This window comes from Haliotis rufescens, unplaced genomic scaffold (genome assembly GCF_023055435.1).
Source record: "Haliotis rufescens isolate VD_foot unplaced genomic scaffold, xgHalRufe1.0.p SCAF_18, whole genome shotgun sequence".
Classification (NCBI taxonomy): Eukaryota; Metazoa; Mollusca; class Gastropoda; order Lepetellida; family Haliotidae; genus Haliotis; species Haliotis rufescens.
The window spans coordinates 31,937,215-31,954,114 of record NW_025963868.1 but is presented as its reverse complement, the minus strand read 5'-3'; the positions used below and the strand labels follow the sequence as shown (position 1 = coordinate 31,954,114).

The following is a 16,900-nucleotide window of genomic DNA, read 5'->3' as shown; positions in this document are numbered from 1 at the left end:
AAATGTGTTTACATCTATAAATTAGTGCTATATCTACCTATACACCACTTTATAATGTCACGGTACATCGTATTTAAAGAATACAAGGTCATCAAAGTGAAGCATTGTTACTGTATTTTCTTAAGAAAATCTATGTCTGAAGTGTTCGGTCCGACTTAGCCCGGGCTGTCAAAATCTACTTAAACGTCACAGATGTATCATCAAATGGATTCACATCTATAGATTAGTACTATATCTACCTTAATACCACTTCATAATGTCACAGATGGCTGTATCGCATTTAAAGAAATCTGGGCCATTAAAGTGAAGCATTTTTACTGTATTTCCTTAAAAGAATCCAAGTCAGAAATGTTCGGTCCGACCTGGCCCGGGCTGTTAAAATCAACTTAAACCTCATTATGCAATAATAATGGTATTGATGATAGGCTCCATTCCAACTCTCATATCTGAGTATGAAGTATTATTCATTATGTCACATGTAATAATGTTCTTAATGTTTTCCCAGGACTCAAATTTTACAACTTCACAGCACCATTTCCGGATTTTCTTGGCACTTAATCTGTACACCTTGATAGTCCATATATTTAGTTTTTGATCTTTAATTCCTTTTTTAGTATGAAATGATACTAATAACTGGTTTACGTTTTGCACATCAGTTAGTGGCACCTTACAGTAATATATAACTACTTACTCCCTAATTTAATATAATTTATCTACAACGAACTAGTGATGTGTAACTGTATGCGTTGCATGTATGGATTAATGTGACTACGCAAACTAGAAAATAATTAATATGCAGCCGTATGCTATTCTATGTACAGTATATAATGGTATATATTTTATTACAGGGTTGATTGATCAATTGTGATTGGAATAAATGTCACCTCAACAAACAACCGCAGCTTGTCATTTTTCAAAATGAACCACCCCTGCTACAGTAGCAGCTTTGTTACCTAGTTTTTCGGATGAGACGTAAAACCGAGGTCCAAGACCGCTGTTAGCTCCAGAGCCTACATCCTATTTACGCTACTCTCGTCTTTTGATTACAGCGAGTTTCATGTAATTCTCTAATAACTGGAAGAAAGAAAGATTATTAGTAGGAGAAATAAATCGTACCATAATTCGGGTGTTAAGAAGGGTCATAAGACAACGCACCAACACTTTCTTATGTTTGGAATTGTTCACTGACTACTTATAAAATAATAACATTCGATGAATAGCAAATAGATATTGGTTGATGCTTATGATTTTCTGGAACATGCAAATTGTAATTAGTCCGATACCTTATTTTGTCATGGGAGAACCGTATTAAATGGTACCCTAGTAAGAACTTTTCTTGTGGCTATTTTTCTTGCAGTATTACACTTTTTGGGCCAGCATTCCTGTGCCTCCTCGTGGCCTGGCCTGGTAACTATTCCGTCATGTACTTCAGGTCGAATAAAATGTGTGTATGATCCTTGAAGAAATCACGACGGAATAGGCAAAAGCAAGGGATTTTCCGACCAAACACATACCATCAAAAAGGGACAAGTACATGTGACAGATTTTCTTGAGAAAAAAACTGTAAAAGAGCGGGACTTTAACGGACCAGTTTCCTTTAAACGCGATATACTGTGATATTATAACGTGGTGTATAGGTAGATATAACTCTGTAGATGTAAACACATTTGAAGATACATATGTGTGTTTAAAGTTGATTTTGACCGCCCGGGCCACGTCAGACCCAACACAAGCCAAACACTTCTGATAGAGACATTATAAAGTGGTGTATAGGTAGATATAGTACTAATCTGTAGATGTGTATCCATTTGAAGATACATCTGTGAGATTTAAGTTGATTTTAACAGCCCGGGCCAGGTCGGACCGAACATTTCTGACTTGGATTTTTTAAAGAAAATACAGTAAAAATTCTTCACTTTAACGGCGCAGATTTCTTTAAATGCGATACATTTGGACATTATAAAGTGGTGTATAGGTAGATATAATACTATTCTATAGATGTAAACACATTTGAAGATACATATGTGTGTTTAAAGTTGATTTTGACCGCCCGGGCCAAGTCGGACCAAACACAAGCCAAACACTTCTGATAGAGACTATGTTGAGAATGTAGAGGTGAAAAGGGCTTCACTTTGAGCACCTTGTTTTCTTTAAATACTGCAATCTGTGACATTATAAAGTGGTTTATAGGTAGATATAATACTATTCTATAGATGTACACACATTTGAAGATACATATGTGTGTTTAAAGTTGATTTTGACCGCCCGGGCCAAGTCGGACCCAACACAAGCCAAACACTTCTGATAGAGACTATGTTAAGAATGTAGAGGTGAAAAGGGCTTCACTTTGAGCACCTTGTTTTCTTTAAATACTGCAATCTGTGACATTATAAAGTGGTTTATAGGTAGATATAGTACTAATCTATAGATGCGAATCCATTTGATGATACATCTGTGAGATTTAAGTTGATTTTAACAGCCCGGGCCAGGTCGGACCGAACATTTCTGACTTGGATTTTTTAAAGAAAATACAGTAAAAATGCTTCACTTTAACGGCGCAGATTTCTTTAAATGCGATACATTTGGACATTATAAAGTGGTGTATAGGTAGATATAATACTATTCGATAGATGTAAACACATTTGAAGATATATATGTGTGTTTAAAGTTGATTGTGACAGCCCGGGCCAAGTCGGACCCAACACAAGCCAAACACTTCTGATAGAGACTATGTTTTGAATGTAGAGGTGAAAAGGGCTTCACTTTGAGCACCTTGTTTTCTTTAAGTACAGCCATCTGTGACATTATATAGTGGTATTTAGGTAGATATAGTACTACTCTATAGATGTGAATCCATTTGATGATACATCTGTGAAATTTAAGTTGATTTTAACAGCCCGGGCCAAGTCGGACCGAACATTCCTGACTTGGATTTCTTAAAGAAAATACAGTAAAAATGCTTTACTTTAACGGCGCAGATTTCTTTAAATGCGATACACCTGGACATTATAAAGTGGTGTATAGGTAGATATAATACTAATCTATAGATATAAACACATTTGAAGATACATCTGTGTGATTAAAGTTGATTTTGACCGCCCGGGCCAAGTCGGACCCAACACAAGCCAAACACTTCTGATAGAGACTATGTTGAGAATGTAGAGGGGAAAAGGGCTTCACTTTGAGCACCTTAACTACTGAAATATGAGACAATAAAGTGGTAGATAATTAGATATAATACTAGTCTTTAGATATGAATAATGTTAGGAACTTAAGAAGTGCTTGGACAGTTATTAACACGTGTCGTGTCAGTCCTTTGACATTCGCGAATACCCAGGAGACGACCCGTTTATAGATCTCACCCCACGAGGCCCTCCCCCCAGCAGGAGATCATACGCGAGTGCCGTCGGTCGGTCAGACAACAGACAACCAAACAAGATGGCCAGGACTGAGGACACGGGAGAAAACAGGCCGCGGTAGGAGAATAACGGAGGTCAGCAAACCCGTGAGTCGCCTAACAGTGAAAACGTAACTTCCCACGAGAAACTTAAGATACTGTCTTTTAATGTGTGTGGGATTAGGACAAAGCTGTTGAACCCCGATTTTGTGAACGATGTGCCAGATACGATATACTGTGTCTGACTGAAACTAAAACGTGTGATTTAGATGCTGTGAAAATCCCAGGATTCTCAGTTCATATGAATAACAGAACTAACGCACTGAACACACGTGTATCTGGCGGGATCATTGTAGCCATCAAAGAGACACTATTTGACAAGGTCAGCGTCATCGAAAAGATGCATGATATTGTTTTATGGTGCAAGATACCAAGTGATTTCCTGCATGTTAACGATGACCTTATCCTAGGAACTGTGTATATACCACCAGAGCAAAGTAGATTTCATTAACCGGAAATATTTACAACACTAGAAAATGATATCATTCGTATGTCAAACTGCTCACAGTACATGTGTATTGTTTGTGATATGAATTGTCGTACTAAAAATCTTCCGGATTTTATCATTTTGGACGAATATTTATGTGACAATGATATTATTGCAAGGAATTATTGTTTTCAAATGTACAACTTCTAGTTGCCACCGGTGTAAAGTTAGATAGAATATCAATGGATACTGAAACAAACTGTAACGGGTATAAACTCCTGGATTTATGTAAAAATAACGGGCTGTATATTGTGAATGGAAGATTAGGCAAAGACAAGGGTATTGGTAAACTGACATGCAGAAATGCCAGTGTTGTCGATTATTGTATTGCATCAGCAGAAACATTCCCATTATTAATAGATTTTGAGGTACAGGAGTTTGACCCGATCTCGTCCGATGTACACTGTGGCTTATCGTTAACGTTAGATTGTACAGCACAACAACTATCTCCAGTTATAGATGATGACAAGGATGTACATGTACATAAAGTTGTAAACAGATGGGTTCCTGATAAAAGTGAAACATTTTTATGTAATATCGATAAGGTTGTCATTACCCATCAGTGTACAGAATTAGATGCATCTAAAGACCAAATAGAGCGAAATGACATTAACCAAATTGTAAATAAACTCTCTCAGACGCTGGTTACTGCGGCTGAAACTACTCTAGGTACTGTAAGAAATTCTAGACATTCTGTACATAAGCACAAGCATAAACCCTGGTTTGATGAAAAATGTAAATCATCACGTAGATTTTACCACAAGCGTAAACGTATATATGGAAGGACTAAAGACAGTAATAGCAAAGCTCTGTACATTTCAGCTAGTAGAGCTTATAGTAAAACCCTAAAGAAGGCATTTAAGACATATCAAAACAAATGTGTCCAACAACTGAGGGAATGTAAGGATAGTAACCCTAAGATTTTGTGGGAAATTTAAAAATCATTTGAACCAAAGAAAACAGCAGAACAAATCAGTATTGACATTTTTTTCCAATTTTTTAAAGATCTTAATCAAAGTTCTGATGATAATGACAATGTTTTTGCCAATAACACAAATTACGATAACCATGATGATATCTTAGATTGTAGGATTACAGAAGAAGAAATTATGTCAGCTGTCCGTGCATTGAAGAACAGTAAGGCTTGTGGGTTGGATGGTATTTACAATGAGTACATTAAAAGCTCTATTCATGTTATGATGCCGGTTTACATAAGGCTTTTTAACCTCGTTTTTGACACTGGAGTTTTACCTGAAGCTTGGCTTGTTGGCAAAATAAAACCAATCTACAAAAACAAAGGAAACCAAGCTGACCCAGACAATTACAGAGGTATTTCTATCCTAAGCTGTTTAGGTAAATTGTTCACTACACTATTGAATAATCGTTTACAAGCTTACTCAGTTCAGACTAATCTGATAAGCGAAGCGCAAGCAGGATTTAGAAAAAAATACTCAACAATTGACAATATGTTTATTCTTAAAGCTCTCATTGATATCTATATAAACCTTAATAAGAAGTTGTATTGTGTTTTCGTCGATTTTAGCAAAGCTTTCGATACAGTATGGAGGTGTGGTCTCTGGACAAAAATGATGAAGTCTAATATCAAAGGAAAATGTTTTAATGTCATATATAATATGTATCAAAATATCAAATCTTGTGTTACACATAATAACAAGGTGTCAGATTTCTTCCAATGTCAAACTGGTGTAAGACAAGGTGAAAATTTGTCACCTTTCCTGTTTGCTTTGTACCTTAATGACCTTGAACAATTTTTATCTGAAAATGACTTTGAAGGACTGCATAATGTAAATAACCTTTTAATAGATTCACTTGAACTGTACATAAAACTTTTTCTCATTGTGTATGCCGACGATACTGTTTTAATGGCCGAAAGCCCAGAAGATTTAAGAAAGTGTCTCACTATATTTGAAGAATATTGTACTATCTGGAAATTTAAAGTCAATGTTGACAAAACGAAAGTTGTTATTTTTGCCAAGCGCTCCACAAATAGTCTTCAAGTTTATGTTAAATGGCTCGTTTCTTCATGTTGTTAAAAAATATGTTTACCTTGGTATTTTATTTACAAACACTGGTAGATTCTGTAAGGCACTAAAGAGACTGACAGATCAGGCATCTAGAGCAATGTACGCTGTATTTCGTAAATTAAGAATATTAGAAATTCCTATTGACTGTCAACTGAAATTATTTGATCAACTTGTTCAGCCATTATTGTTATATGGATCTGAGGTGTGGGGTTTTGAAAATGCTGTTGTCATTGAACGTGTACATCTTAAATTTTGTAAATATATTCTCAAGTTAAAACAGTCAACACCCGATTGCATGGTATATGGTGAACTAGGGAGGTATCCTCTCAGCATTTTCATTAAGATAAGAATGATTTCATATTGGTGCAAGCTAACATCATCACAAACTAGCCTTTCTAGTATAGTATATAAACTTATGTTTCAAATGTCGATTGCAAATCCAGATTACCATTTCCCACTATTAAAAGAAGTAAAATGCATTCTTCAAAATATAGACTTTAATTACATTTGGCTGTCTCAAACCTTTATTAGTGCCGCATGGTTGAAACAAAATGTGAAACATGTTCTCATTGATAATTTTCTGCAAAGATGGCGAGAATCAAAGGAAAATTCATCTAAAGGTTACTATTATAACATGTTTAAAGAGTTACCATCTCTAGAACCTTATTTACTAGAACTACCAATCACCTTACGCATCTCTCTTGCTCGTTTTAGAACAGCAAATCATAGATTACCCATTGAAACAGGAAGATGGTATAATATTGTGAGAGAGGAAAGAAAATGTACATTGTGTAAACATTTTATATGTGATGAAATGCACTTTTTATTAGAATGTCCAAAACTCTCAGAAATTAGAAACAAGTTTTTGCCTCAATACTACTGTATGTATCCTTCTGCCGTAAAATTATCTCATTTGATGTCCATTACTTATAAGCCAACTCTATTAAAACTGGCAAGTTATATAAGATCATGTATGGAAATGTTCCACTGACATGTTTTCTTCATTGTATCTTATTCTTGTGTCCAATTACATCTCTGTATCACTGCCGTGATTTACGAGAATAAACATCATTCATTCCAGAAAACATCCTGTGTTGGTTTTAACACGAATTAGTAAAGGTTAATTACCGTAACACGTTAATTAATGAAAGAAGAGTAGTCAAAACACTGTCGTTTCCTGCCCAGGACATCACACCCCTACACGCTAAGGTCGGCGAGAAGCATTCTAATCAAAGAATACACACAGTCAAGACACTGACTTTTCTACGAGACTCACGGTATGTAGTCATAATCATCAGTTAATTACATTGTTGAAGGTGCATTTTTATTCAAACTCAATTAAATGAGCAAAACTATACGTTTGTGGACATTTGAGATCTGCCTAGATATGCGCGTTTCGTTTTATTATTCTGCAATCCATTTTTAGTATTACCCGCTGGCCCGGCCCGGCCCGGCTTTTCTTGGCCCGACTTTTAGGCAATCCCCCAGCAAGTGTCATACATGTGATAATGAAGACAAATAATAACAAATTTCTCATATCAAACCCGTTGTTTTACATGTTTTGTTTATTGAACAAAGTCATACTTTATAGAAGCCTGGTATTTAATCGTGTTGTACAATGTGTTGCAACAGCAAGTTGAAAGATTGAGTGCGCGTGATAGGTTTGACCTAAATTCCTCCCTGTAACCTCTCTCGATGGCTGCCTGAATAACATACGATGCATTGCAAAGGTAGTGCAAAACAGAGCTGTTTGGGTAAGGGAGATAATCACTCACACTCAGTGATACAGCTTGAATAAGATAAGATGTACAGCATTGCAAGGTCAGCGCGTGATAAAGCTCTTTACTGCGCCTTTAGCTAAAGGAGATAATCGCTCAATGCGCAGTAGTTTATTCTTACAAAACATAGACCGGTTAACTTTAGCAAAATAGATTTATATTTCCCCTAAACATTTTCAGCTCTTTAAAAAACAAAATGAACAAATGTCATGGGCTATCTGCATTACGAAACGTGACTAAGTCTCAGAATAGCAAGACGATTTTGAAGTACCTCTTATTGCTGCAAAAAAATAGCATCAACATTCCACGCACATGATTTGGATGTTTCATTTCAGTCAATGCGTGGCTTGAAATTTCAAATAAACCATGTCGACATACATGCTACAAAAGTAACGGATCCTGTATACTTCCCCTAACACTATAAGGCCAAGATGTTCACTTCCGGAAGAAAGCGTGACAATTTGTACATAGGGGTTTTAGAGTATGCAGAATCCGATATTAATGGGATCCACGCTGGCAAACCATAGGTTCCAACTAAAAATTGAGAAATTCAAAATGACAACCATCGGTATTACAAATTTTGATATATGGCCATAACTTTGGAGCTATTTGACATAGAAACATGATCTTGGTGGCAAATTGTAGGTTTTGGGGGCCATGGAATGCAATGAAATAGTTTAAAATTCTATAAAGTGCATCCAGAGCAAGATCCAAGATGGCCGCCATCCGTGTAACAACTTGTGTAAACGACAAATATGCTTTTTTGAAGGGTAAACGATTTTAATTAAAACTCCACCCAAACATTAATTCATAAATCTCTTTTCATTTATTTTTCAGGAAAAGCATATCCATAGTACACCCGGTGAATGCATGCATAAGTATTTCTTTCATGATGTGCTTAATTTGCAGAATTTAAAAACATGCATCCTGATCAGCATTCAGCTGAAACTTTGATGCAGATTTCTGATAAATATTGAAAGGAACGTAACTAATGTCACGATTCTTTTCAGGGATCGAGATTTTAACAGTGTTCATTAGACTGTAGAATGAGCGTTGAAGACTTGTCCAATACAACCAAGCTATATGGAGCGATGGCGACCAAGAAAACAAAGCTTGACAGTACTTCTGCCCATCACCCGGTATTTACCCAAACAGAGTGGACGCTGTGTGCCCTGTGCCAGAAAGGTTCAACTGAACCCCTGAGAGACCCGTCCCAATGCAAGAATGTAAATCAGTCCAAAGGCAATGAATCCTTAGCTGAGCACATCCAGGAGCTACACTCGCTTGGTGCGCTGCCGATGAATATACAGTTGTCACGTTTGGATGACGGTCAAGGTTTCGCTGCAACCCTCTTTCAACACAATGCAAGATGGCACAAAATTTGATACACAAGGCTTAACCAAGATAAAGTTGAGCGTGTTCGCAAGAAGGTTGCCAAACTAGAGGATCCTAAACCAGTGACTTCTCCACTCAAAGGTAGACTGCATTGTGCGTTTCCTGGAAAGTCCTGCTAAGCTAAAGAAAATATCTGCTTCTTTTGCGCTGAAAAAGTGGAGGATGATTATCATACAGCAGCCACACCACGAAAGGACATAAATGTTCAGGAGGGGGCAACTGAGCTTCGTGATACCCGACTACTAGCAAAGCTGTCCTCTGGAGACATGACTGCAATAGATGCCATATACCACAAATAGTGTTTGTCTGACTACAGCAATAGACATCGCGCACACATTAGGAAAGTGGAATCGAAGGAAAATTAAGATCTAGCCCCTGATGCTATAGCAGAATTGGTGTCCTACGTTGAAGAGACTCGCCAGGTGGATGAGCATACAGAACACATATTCAAGCTGTCAAGCCTCATACGACTCTACAGATCACGACTTGAACAACTTGGCGGCGACATGTCAGGGCGCACAAACTCAACTCGTCTGAAGGAGAAGCTTCTCACACGAATTCCTGACTTGGAAGCACATAAAAGCAAATATGAAGTCATGCTCACGTTTAAGAATGAGGTCGTAAATACCTTTTTGGAGGCCAAGAAGCAGGACCCCGAGAGTGATGCTGTTGTACTCATGAGAGATGGAAACATAATCAGGAAGAAGATCTTTCAGAAACGCTACAAATTCACAGGATCATTGATAGACGAGCAGTATGAGGATAATCCAACTTCCCTAATTGCGTTGCTTCAGATAATTCTTGGAGGTACAAACATCCAAAACCAGATGGAAAACAATCATGTTGTGAAAACAACTGCAGTATCAATAGATGAGTTGCTCACATTCAACACACAAGTAGCAGGAAAGAAACCACTGCTTCACAGACTCGACACAGCCTGGAACGAGACTTCCTTTGTACCTTGGGTTGCTGATCCACAACAAGAACATCACAATCTTTCATCCACTTCAGTACAAACTGCGTTCCATGGAACTGCCATCTCTCTGACACAGCATGTTACGAATGTATGTGCAGGCACAGAGCTCCAGAACAAACCTCTCATCGACAAGGACACACCAAGGACAAAGAAGATCAAGCCAATCACGGAGTCGTAAAGTACTGTCCCGCCAGCTGCATTCCCAACCGATAACCCTATACAATGCAAGACAGAGGGACAAGCGGTCCCCAAAACGTCTCCAGTCAACTCAGATGAGCTGTAGCTCTCATGGGCACAGGCAGTTGAGAAGCTGTTGGAAAAACCTGAACTGAAATCAGAAGCTTAAGATAACATCTCTTGGCCTGCACATTTTGCAGCTTCACAAGATTCCTGCCCCAGACCACCGGCGATATCTGGGCTCATGCCATTATTCCGTGATAATGCACAATCTTTGGCGATGGTAAAGCATGGCATGGATGTAATTGCTAAAGCTACCGATCATGTGCATCCTGGACAAGGATTGACTGTTGATCAGCCGCTGTATGCCATCGCCAGTGGATCTGGCCAGCTGCCTATGGCAAAGACAAGTATCTGGTGATGATGGGTGGATTGCATATAGAATGGCGCTCCTGAATGTTCTAGGAGATTGCCTAGATGGCAGTGGATGGTTGGTTGTACTGACGACTGCGAACGTTACCACCGATGGTAGGGCTGATGCTCTTAGAAAGGGATCATTAACGGCACGTTCTCAGTGGGCTCATCAAGTAATAGCTGCTGCACTGTTTTGTTTACACAGCCAAGTCTACAGTTCATACAAAGTAGAAGCAGAGGCAGACGCGAAGCCTGTGATGCCATTCGAAAACTGGTGCACACACATGGAGACGCATCATCCGCAGTTTCGGTACTGGAACAAAACCTTCAAACTTCTCTTCCTCCATTTCATGCAATCACAGTGTAAAGGAAACTTTGAGCTCTACATTGGCACACTAGGAAAAATTGGGCCATGGATGTTTGCCATGGTTCACTTCCACTATGCGAGGCAGTTGTCTGTTCACGTGTGGTTACAGTGTGAATGTCCAGCAGTGTGCAATGAGTTTAAAAAAAGAACACTTTGTGACACAGAAAACAACTCATCGCTTCTCCATGATGGCTCCTAACCATGTACACGAGCAGCTCAATGCTGTGTTGGATGGGGATGGTGGAATAATCGGCATCACTGAAAATGAAGAAGCCCTCATGCGGTGGATGATTGCAGGTCCGGAGATGGCCAGGATAATACATGAGGTTGAAGTGAGCACATCTCAGAAGACAACCCACAATGATCGACACCATAAGCAAACTCTGACCACACAAAAAAAAATGCAATAAATGTCCAAAGCATGATAGATGTTCTACATGAATTGTGTAAACCCATCACAGAAAAGAGCGCTGATCTCCTCACACTCGACACGAAGGTCATCATGTCTGATCAAGTCGTCCAGAACTTCTCAGAAGCCGAGGAATTAGGTAGGACTCAGTACAACATGATTTGCGAGTTGGGAAGATGGAGAAGCCTTTCAATGACACTATTCCAAAAAAATAACCTCCAGTTGATCAAGTCAGGAGAACGGAACGTCTCCTCAAAGATAAAGTCCAAAATGTCCAACATGAAGAGCGACCTGCAGCTATTTTCGCGAATGTAATCTCTTGTCAAGCACGAAATGGTGAAATGGGCGTATTCTTCCAGCATACAAACCACTCTTGGCCACCGTCGCTGGCTGAAAACAACATGATGCGTCTCGGAGAAAAATCTGACTTGCTAAAGTGTCTGGAACCACTAGCACCACGTCCACAGACCACACCTACTGTGGACGTGAAGATCTTTGATGGTGCTGCCCTTGTCCACACGTTCGATGCGAAGACTGCCACAACAAATGTGAAAACGTTCAAAGACTATGCAGAGTATGTATTTATCTCGTATCTGAAGAGGCAGTTTGTACATGCTACACGGGTAGATGTTGTATGGGATACCTACATGGCTGACAGTCTGAAAGCGCACCCCAGAGAGGACCGAGGAACAGGAGAAGCTTTTCGTGTGTCTGAGACAACACGACTTCCACACAACTGGAAAAGTTGCTTGCACGTCAACATCAACAAGACAGAACTCTTCAAGTTTCTAGTCACAGTTATTGAATTTGAAGCAACAGCAACAGGGAAGATACTGATCACAACAAAGGGTCAGAGTGAAACCTCATCCACAAAACTAGATGCTTCTGACCTACAGCCATGCTCACACGAAGAGTCAGACTACCGAATGATGCTCCATTGTCTCCATGCGTACAAACATGGCATGAAGAAGATAATGTTATATGCCACAGCGCGGACGTACTGATTCTTGCCATTGCGACTGCAATTGACATGGAAGATTGTGAACTTTGGTTAGCTTTCGGACATGGTGCCCATTTCCGTTACATTGGAGATCATATTGTTGCCAGTGAGATGGGCAATGATTACTGCAGAGGCTTGCCATTCATGCATGCATTGTCAGGCTATGACACGGTGTCGTCATGCTGCTCCATCGGTAAGAAGACAGCCTGGAAAGTATGGAAGTCACATCCTCAAATCAACGACGTATTTCATCAGTTGTCAGATACGCCAGATGAGGTGACAGACGCTGACATAAAAGAACTCGAGAGATATGTGGTCCTGCTCTACTCTTGCACATCACAGCTCACTGAAGTGAATGAAGCTAGGAAACAACTGTTCTCCTACGGTAATCGGAAGCTGGAGAACATCCTGCCGTCAAGTGCAGCACTGCTACAACATGTCAAGCGAGCGGCTTACCAAGCCGGACACATCTGGGGACATGCCCAAAGGCCAGTCCCCACTCTTCAAAGTCCTTCCGAGTGGGGATGGAAACTGGACAGCGAAGGAATCTGGCTGCCGTTATGGAGTACCCTCCCTGAAGCATTAGAGGGGTGCAGAGAACTCATCAAGTGTGCCTGCAAGAAACGCTTCACAAGACGATGCCAATGCTCCAAAGCCAGTCTCCCCTGCACAAAGCTCTGCTTTTGTGGTGGACAATGTACACCAAGGGCCATTGAGTGAAGGACCTCTTGCAGACATCGAGTGAATTTTCACTTGTTTTTTTTAGAATTAGGTGGAATCCAACAACTTTTAAGTTTATAGGTTGCTTGTATGGTAGCATCACGTCAGAAAAAACAACAATTTTGTTTGATTCTTGATTCTTTTCTTTTATATGTATTAGCGTCGTCATTCCCACAAAATATTTTCAAAATCTTATATAGTTGCAACAGTTTTATTCACAAGTGCCGATGACAGAAAAAAAGAAAGAAAAGTTATGTTTTATGTTCAATCTCAATTCTGAGATGGGAATCAAATTACAGTTGTGGAGAGATATCGAAATTCGTAAAATGGATGGCGGCCATTTTCTATCGTGTTTTAAACTATTTCATTGCATTCCTTGGCCCCGAAAACCTATTATTTGCCACCAAGATCATGTTTCTATTTGACGTCAAATAGATCCAAAGTTATGGCCATATATCAAAATTTGTAATATGGATGGTGGCCAACTTAGATTTCTCAATTTTGAGTGGGAATCATCGGTTTCCCAGCGTGGATCCCATTAAAATCGGATTCTGCGTACTCTAAAACCCCTATGTACACATTTTCATGCTTTCTTCCGGAAGTGAACATCTATTTGGCATTTCTGCCCAGCTACCCGCCTTCATGCTGGAAACACAGCGTATATCCAAGCTCCTCTCAGCGATGCCTCGTTCCTAGTGCTTTCGTGTATGTAAATAGCCGGGGGAAGCTCCTCCACAGCACTAGAATAAACTATATTCTGCATCCTCCGCCTTGTGTCACTGTAGCTTACATGGTTACAGGCTCCTTAAGTGCATCGTCAAAGGTAAAGTTTGATATGAGAGACGGAGCCCAGCGGCGGCAAAAGTAATTTAACTAGGGCAAACAAGTCTAACGGTCACCCACTATGTGACTTTGGGCTCGCTGCTCTCAGCTCTCGGTTCGGCGAGTCATGGCAACTTTCCAAAGTAAGAATATGTGCTGTAATAGTGGAGAGTATTGGTACCATTATTCCGTGCCGTGCCTATCATGCTTTATTTGGTGTTGTTTTTGTTTGATGTCAGTTTTCTAAGATATCTTATCATCCTCTTTTCAGGACCTTATGCTGATAACAATCAGCAAGCTAAAGGTTAAACCAGTCCTAACTGCACATTTGTACATTAAACATGTTTTTGTTAGTTGGGCACTATGATAAAAGGGGGACAAACTCTATGATATGAGTAATGAGTTAGATTTTAAAGAAACCATATGTTTGTCTCACACGTATAATGATATGGGTACATATGAAATGCATTAATCATAATGAAAATATTGTTTCAGCCCTAACTATAAATTATTATCCTTAACACGTTATCACTGTTATCAAGGGGGGCAGGCGTGAATGTTGACCTGGTTTTCCATGTAGCGAGATGTGAGGACTTTGTACAGCTTGAATAAATGACGCGTCAGGGAACAGGAGTAAACATACAGTAACATGATTCATGATTGTACCTAAGCTACGAACTCACAACATTATGGGTTTTAATTTGAACAATGTGTGCATGACAAATATTTACAGATACATTTTGAACCCCTCTGCTACCTCCAAAACTACCAAATTTCATTATTTTTTTGTAAAGTGTGAGAACCATGACACATGCATGTAACACATTGTAAAAATAAATCTACATGCAGCAATCTTTATGAGTAAAAAGTAATCTATCCCTTGTTTATGGTATATGTTGGATTTCGCCATTCTGTAACAACGGCACCAACAAACATAGTATGTTGTACTTCATGACGCTTCTGGGCTAGTTTTGTTATCTCAGTCACCAACATCGCGTCTATATTAGTATACACACTGAACTATTCGTTCTAAAATTTAACACGACAATAAATAGTCACATAGGGATGATTTACAAATAGGCTTGAATACGTCGACACTTACTTACTGTGTTGTATCATGGAGAAATGCGCGGACGAGCTCCGCCCCCTGTCAGCAGGTCAAGACAAATCTCAATGCAGCTAGTCCTAGCTCCCCACAGCGATGCCTCGTTCCCGGCGCTACCTCGTATTTAAATAGCGGAAGGAAGCTCCTCAACAGCACTAGCGTAGACTGTTTTCCGCATCCTTCTCCTAGCTGCTCTCCCAACCAAGAGAAGTGTTCGACACCACTCGTCCCTTTCCGTAACCTGCAATATTCGGCTTGTCCCGGAATAACAGGAGTTGGTCACGAATGCCAAGAGAAGGATATATATACTTGTTACCGTCTCACTGTGCGCTTCGTCAAATTGCTCCAATCTTATATTGTGGTAAATAATGAGATTAGAAGGTAAACCACCAGCATAGACGTTACTGATCACGCCTGCTATTCTTCTGAAGATACGTCAAAAATTAGACCTGACCTCACCGATCAACATAGCTTTCTGGTTAGCCTGTGTGGTGGGGTTTTTCACATTTTTTAAGAAAATCGACTCTGTTGCCCTCCAATGTGGAAAATCAAATCCCTGACAAGCAGTTGTGTATTCGTGACGTCACATGGTATAGTGATAAAGTGCTCTTAACAATTAGACATAGCAAAACTATCCAGTTTGGTCAAAGTATTCTGCAAATTCCCTTGTGTAATATGGCCGGCTCACTCTTGTGTCCATTAACAGTTTTACACTCTCTTCGCCAGGTCCAGAGCATAATACCGGTGACATGCCATGTGTTCTCATTCTGGACAAAGGTCGGGTTAACAGTGTGACTCACGAAATGTTTATCAAGGCGTTGCGCCGTGTGCTAGCGGCATGTGGGTTATCACCTCAAGATTACAGTGGACATTCCTTTCGGAGAGGAGGCTGTACTTTTGCTTGGATTATCAGCATACCACAAGTGCTGATAAAACTACACGGTGACTGGAAGTCAAACGTATTTGAGCGTTAAATCACATTGAAAAGGACTTGCACCGTAAATTCGCACGAGCTTTAGGTGTAGCAGCTATCTTAAAGTAAAAGAAAAGAAGACAAAAAGTATAGACTAGAGTATGACAACCGTTTTGGGGGATTTCGGTGTATTTTTACATTGTTTTAACACATAAATTATTTATTGTCAATGAAATATTGACCTATTCCCTCAAAACGGTTCTTTGTCTTTTCTACCAATGGACCACGGAGGCGGTACAGATAACGTGAGACGGCTCTCTGGAATCCTCCCCCATCCACTCGTTATTAGGAACCGCGTCCTGCAACAGGAGACAAAGTCAGTACCTCTCTGCGTTTGTACAGGGTGATCAATGTGTCTACAAAAAACATTTCTTAGAATGACTTTCAACAGTGGCAAGACACCCGCCATTAACTCCACCATCAGGGGCTGTAGTCAGCCTTGTTCTGCTTCAAAGACGACACGCAGCTCTATCCACAGGACCATGTAACTAATAATAATAATTCTTGCCATAGGACCACGTTACTACTAATAATAACAAACAAACTCACAGATTTTGTCGTAGTATGTGAGTTTGTTTGTTATTTTTATTAGTTACATTGTCCTTTGCTCTATCAAGGCAAACCACATCATGTGTAGAGTGAGTGAGTGAGTATGGTCGCAGGTTCTGTTTTATGTATAACCCATATTCTGCGATGGGGAATTTCCCCAATTTCCTGAGCATGACTACATGGAACCTGGGTTCCGTGTCCCTCAGCTGCGGCCGAACTGACGCCA

The 16,900-nt window shown here is 39.7% G+C and overlaps 1 protein-coding gene across 1 annotated transcript in view; it reads right to left on the bottom strand.

The window, feature by feature from the left end:
* Positions 1-15,596, bottom strand: part of LOC125381462 — a 146,200-nt gene extending 130,604 nt beyond the window's left edge. The window contains exon 1 of the mRNA XM_048398014.1: positions 15,154-15,596. The gene's annotated coding sequence lies outside the window, so the exon portion shown is untranslated. The remainder of the gene's footprint in view (positions 1-15,153) is intronic.
* Positions 15,597-16,900: the final 1,304 nt, after the last annotated feature.